This window comes from Palaemon carinicauda, chromosome 38, assembly GCF_036898095.1.
Source record: "Palaemon carinicauda isolate YSFRI2023 chromosome 38, ASM3689809v2, whole genome shotgun sequence".
NCBI classification, from domain to species: Eukaryota; Metazoa; Arthropoda; class Malacostraca; order Decapoda; family Palaemonidae; genus Palaemon; species Palaemon carinicauda.
The window spans coordinates 69,423,563-69,429,562 of record NC_090762.1 but is presented as its reverse complement, the minus strand read 5'-3'; positions in this window follow the sequence as shown (position 1 = coordinate 69,429,562).

The following is a 6,000-nucleotide window of genomic DNA, read 5'->3' as shown; positions in this document are numbered from 1 at the left end:
ACCATGCAATGAATAGACTCTTAACCTCTTTGGTCCTGTCCCGATAAAACTTCATCATTTTAACCGGGTAAAATACTCTTCGCAGCCCTTCACAAACCAAATTCGAGAGGATAGAGATCCCGAAAGATTTAGGCCATGGATGGACGTTTGTTAATGATCAAGAATCCAGGTTGCAAACCATTGTGAAGTCCATGTTCTTGCTAAAAGATTGAACTTCACTGACTCTTAACTATGGTAGACTTACTCAGAAAGTCTCCAAAGTTAGGCCTTAAAAAGAAACCAAGTGTAAAGGCTCGGATCTGTCACTACCACGAAATTCCAGAAACGACCCCTAAATTTTAGGCTGGCGCATCTTGCTGACGCTTCCAAGTCATCTCAAATGATCTGAGAAGATCTATAAGGTCTTTATTTGATAGATGCCATCTTCTGCGTCTGCAGACAGCTCTCCGCATACTCCTGTACCCCTTGATGGTCGAGGAGGAAAAAATGTGTTTTCTTCCAAGGTCTAAGAAGAAACAGGCCGCTTGTCTTAAGAGTTACCAAATGAAGAGCCCTTTAGCTCTACACTACTCCATAAAACCCCCTATTTGGGTTGTAAAACCTTGAGGCAAAGGTCCTTTGTACAAGCGATAGCCTCAGCTGTCTCCTTCGAACAACCTCTTGATCATAGGGATTTTCCAAAATACTCCAGGCAGCTAGACCTAAAGCTTGATGGTTTAAAATAAAGCGTTCGTGATCCTGACACAGGAAAAAAACGGACTGATGACATGCTTCCAGCAAGCACCCAGCATGGTCCCAGCATGAGTCCAGTATGGTTCCAGCCTGCTGTATACGCTCAACATGTCGTGAGAGAGAGTCAAGATCTAGACCTCCTCCCAAAACGCATCCATATCAGTCGCAAGAAACCAATACTGAAGCTAGGCTTGCTGAAAAGAAGCATCAACAACATGAACCTCATGCTGTGAAGTTAAGACCTGATCGTGTGTACCAACAAATGTTCAACACACTTAAAACCAAAGCTTGACGCGAGAAAGCGTTAGCCGTGAGGAGAGAGCGACGCGAAGGAAAGACAATAGTCTGTCCATCCTGCTGTGAGCAAAAGACTAGACTGTATACGTCTAATATGCGACTATAATGTCGCATGTGCTTGCATCCCCGTTAGGTGCTAGCGTGCTGTATGCGTTCACCTTGTCGAGTGGATACAGCGCTCTGTGTACGTCTCGCCTGCTGTAAATCTACAGCATGCTGCAAGTAGGCAACAGCATTGTGTCCGGTCAGTGGCACAAAGGAGCAACTGTTAGTCTATCATGATGCGGAAAAACCTGACTGACCTTATCCAGTATACAGTATGTCCAGGCTGGCACATGCGTCTAGATTGCTTAGGATTTCAGGTTGACATGTTTGTCAAGAGATGCTCACGTGTAGCATGCGTCCGCATGAGTGGAGACGCGTATCCCACAGATTGCGAGGATGGGACAACTAGTTGAAAGGATCAACTTTGACGGTCAGCGTCTGTGACCGCGTGCACGTCTGTGCCGCTACAAGCGTATGCTCAGACGCCTCCCGCAACAAGAGCCTATCTTTGCGAGGAGACGTTGCTGAGCATCGGAGAACTACGCTGACTGATACTAAAGGAAAACCATCCCTTTGATCTATGGTAGTCCTTACTCTTTTAGGAGAAAACATTTTCCCCCCCCCAAGAATCGTAAATGCTAAAAAGAGATGAAATTGACCTCTCTTAGCTCAGACCAACCCTACACTTGCGGGGCAGCTTGTGTGCCAACTCAAGCGTGAGCGAAGGCTAAGAGAGATCAACTGCAGCCCCGTGAGCAACCTGGGAGAGTCCCTATGACATTTCCAGTGCACCTTGTGCGTGACCTGAACGTATCCCATGCTATGAGATACCGTCAACAGTAGTCGCTCGACCACAGAAGAAAGTACTAAATATTTCCTCAAACTGGGGGCGGAGAAGAAGTGTGAACAGAAGCAAACTGAGCACCTTTTTCCTCGAAGAATTATGTGTCTTAATCGATTTTGACGCTGACACGTCGCCTTTTTTCAACAGAAAAAACTTCCGGCGAACATCAGTAACTGAGGGATAAGTTACTGGAAAACATACGACTCCTGAAAGGTCTCTAACGTATTGATTGTTGACGACCAAGTCTAGGTTTTGCGTCCTTCTAAGAGGACAAACTCTTCTTCCCTGAATGTGCTTCAGATTCCAGAGGAAGAGCCAGGATTATATGCGATTCATCTGACTTCCGCTCCTCTCGTGGAAGAAAAAACACACTCTATTGCTTCTCGTTTAAGAATCGCAACACACCTGCTGTGAGGGTAAGTTCTGTTTGTGCTCTGATTAAATAGAAGATGTACGGACTAAGGGTCCGCTCCCTTCTTTTCCCAGGCCTGCCAGAAGTTGTTTAGCCTGGCTCCCACTGCTGCTTGAAGGGGAGAGCAGTCAGACCCTGTCTCAACTGGGCTTGACCCCTCTTTTCCTTTGCTTCCTTGCCTCTGGTTTGAAAGTACTTCTCCCTGTAGGTTTACCCCGAAAGGGCTGAGCAGAATGAGAATATGATGTCCCTTCCTTGGTTCTATGAGAAGAGAAGGACGTAGGCAAAACCTTACTGGCTGTTTTCGTAACCAAATCCTGAGTAGCCTTCTGAGTTCAATTTGCAGCCACTTCCCTGACTAAATCCTGAGGAAAAAAGCCGAAGACATGGGGGCAAAAAGCAACTCCGATCTCTGACATGGAGTGATGCCTGCAGAGAGGAAGGAACACAAAGTAGCTCTTTTCTTTATAACCCCTGCAGTAAACAAAGCAGCCAGCTCGTTAGAACCATCCCTGACTGCCCTATCCATACAAGACATAAGTTGGATAAGACTACTTGTGTCCGTGTCCTTTATCTCGGTTACTCTTCTGCTTAAGGCTCCCAGTGACCAGTCAAGTAAATTAAATACCTCAAATGCTCTGAACAATCCTTTCAAGAGATGGTCAAACTCCGACATTGACCACCACACTCTAGTCTTTCTCATGGCCAGGAGACGGGAAGAGTCCACCAGGTTTGAGAAGTCTCCCTGCGCAGACGCCGGAACTCCCAAACCCAAGACTTCCCCATCTCATGCCAAACGTTCAACTTAGAAGCTAACTTGGCTGGTGGAAAAGCGAAGCATGTCTTGCCCAGAGCTTTTCTTGAATCCATCCATGCTCCCATTAATTTCAGTGCTCTCTTAGAAGAGCGGGAAAGTACCATTTTTGTATAAAAGGAAGTCTTCGCTGCCTTGCCTAAGGTAAACTCAGAAGGGGGAGATCGCGAAGCAACTGGTGTAAAAAAGTCTGGAAATAATTCCGAGAAGACTAGCATTAGCTTTTTGAAGTCCACCGAATGTTGAGGTGGTTTCTCCTCCTCTCCCTCCAAGATATCCTCCAATTGTTCCTCGTGAGAGAGAACCTCATCCGGATCTTCGTTTAACAAATCAGAGATTGGAGCTATGCAGGCGCATCAGTGGCGACATGGGCGCGCTTGCGTTGTTCCATATCCACATCCAATTGACAGCCACTCGCCTTGCGTTTGCTGTCACGATTGATTTTATAATAGGATGAATCTAGCTGGCGCTGGCGCCCCGCCTCGTTCTGGCGCGTCGCGCTCACGCGATGCTCGCGCTACTGCTCCGCCTCGTCCTGGCGCGTCGCGCTCACGTGCTGCTCGCGCTGGCACTCTGCCCAATCATGACTCGACTGGCGTGGGTCGTCACGCTGGTGCTTGGCGCCTGCCTGGTGCTGCCGCCGACGCTCAGCGCCTTCAACAATTAACTTCTGAGCCTCGTCACACTTCCGCTCAAGCTCTGCTTGCGCCTCGCGCCTGCTCCTATCCTGCTGCTTCGCGGCTCGCTCCGCCATTTGGCGAACGTCATCACGCTCAGACTGACTTATCGGCTGTATGCTCTTTTAATAGCTGCTGTGAAACAGAGCTCTGCCGAGACAAATCTACCTCGACCCGCCGCTGAACAGTGAAACTGGGAGACCGCCTGTGCGATATCACGTCAGTCTCAGAGACAACAGGCCGCCTGTGCGACAACGGGTCTACCACCGAAGACTAACACCCAGTCCCACTGCCAACAGCCGGTCGATAAGACTGCCTCATCGACGAGAGCTGTTGTTTGAAACGTAAATACGCAGAACAAATCTAATTTTGTTTTCAGCTTAGCGCCTGAAAAGCACGTATAATATTTGACAACATTAATACCTCGCTTTATCTATAACGAGGGTGAGCGTTCTGGGGAATGACAGAAAAAGCTCGAGGACTTCTGTTCGGGTCTTAAAAGACTGTAGCGCCTGGCTACACTCTCGATTCCTTTCGTCGTTCGACTTAACTTCTCCCCTTCCGGGAGCTTGACAGAGGTCTAAGACTAGGATAATGACAGGTCCAAACAGAAGCACTCTCCACTGAATAAAAGTCACTGCATAATTTAACACTAAAAATTTGCATTCTATTCTTTGTTAAAAAGAAAGTTTCACAATCATTTGAAAACCAAAGTATACGCTCTCTCAAACGAAATGAACTCTTAAAGAGAGACTTACAATTCTCTCAATCATTCAAATGGGAATGAAAAATCACTGAATCCCATATAAATGCAGCGAAAAATGAAATATTAAATATTAAATATTAGCTTAATAGATATAATATTTATAAAATAAAATAAACCCTTAAATTAAGGAATTCCAATAAGAGATGAATCATCACTCGTATTCATTGGAACATTTACACTTAATATACGAACAATCTTAGTATTCCACTAAGGAAACAACGATACATAGAATCGTGCGCTACATCGATTCGTATAAACATTGTGACATTTAACTTCCTTTAATCTCTGTCTAAGGAAAAATACTGACAGGACCAATGAATTTCCAAATAAAATGTTCCTTTTATATAGTACAACTAAAAAACTTGAGAAGTAAGAAGAATGTACTATTCATAAAAATCACTACCAAATATTGTAATATTGTAACAAAACTGACAACTGCGTAACAAATGAACACTAGTTAATCTTTGCAAACAGATCGAAGATTACCTCAAGAAAAACCATTAAAAGGATAAAATTTTCTTAGATTAGTAATTCTTTAATTAAACTTATAACTTAATATTTCAAAAGAAAGTATCCATTTATAATTCTTTGTAAAAAGCCAGTCGGACTTATAGCCTACGACATAAGGCTGTGACGTCATCAATGGACGAGATGTTTACCTCTCGCCCTAAGCTTTCGTGAGGTTTAAAATAGGTCGAAAAACCTTTTAATCTTACCTTTTAAGTTATAAATACGTGATCACAGTTCAAATGAAACAAAAAAGCAAAAGCCCAAACTCAAAAAACGTTAATACATCACCAAATAACGTTCAAACAGAGTAAAAAGCAAGAGAGAATTTCCAATAGAACAGCCCGCCATCGGCAGGGAAAAATCTGAAGAAGTTGGGTATAGTTCTACCTGTAGTACCGCGAGGGCACTAGTGTACACCTGGCATATCTGCGATAGCCGCGCGAGATTTTGAATTTCCTGCCGAGCGTCAGGGACGTTAGCCATTCTTATATAACCAGCGGGTAAGTTTTATATTTAAAATTATTTAATTCTTCCATTCTGCTATACTTTGAATATTGTTCTCCAGTCTGGTTGTAGGTTGCTGACTCTCAAATTGAATTGTTGGACAAAAGTTTGTGGTTTATTAAATGCCTTATTACTGATCTGGATATCAAACCTCTGGCACTATTGTTCAGTAAGCTTTATGTGAATGTTGCATAAGATTTTACATGATTATGACCATCCCAGATTGTACCATCCAATACGTAGCCATTTGAATGCAGTTAATTCAAAGTCATTCTGTACCATCCAATATGTAGCCATTTGAATGCAGTTAATTCAAAGTCATTAATCCTTCATCATAATACAGCTCAATACTGGGTAGTATTCTAGAAATTTAATACTAGCTGTGACCGGACTTTGGAA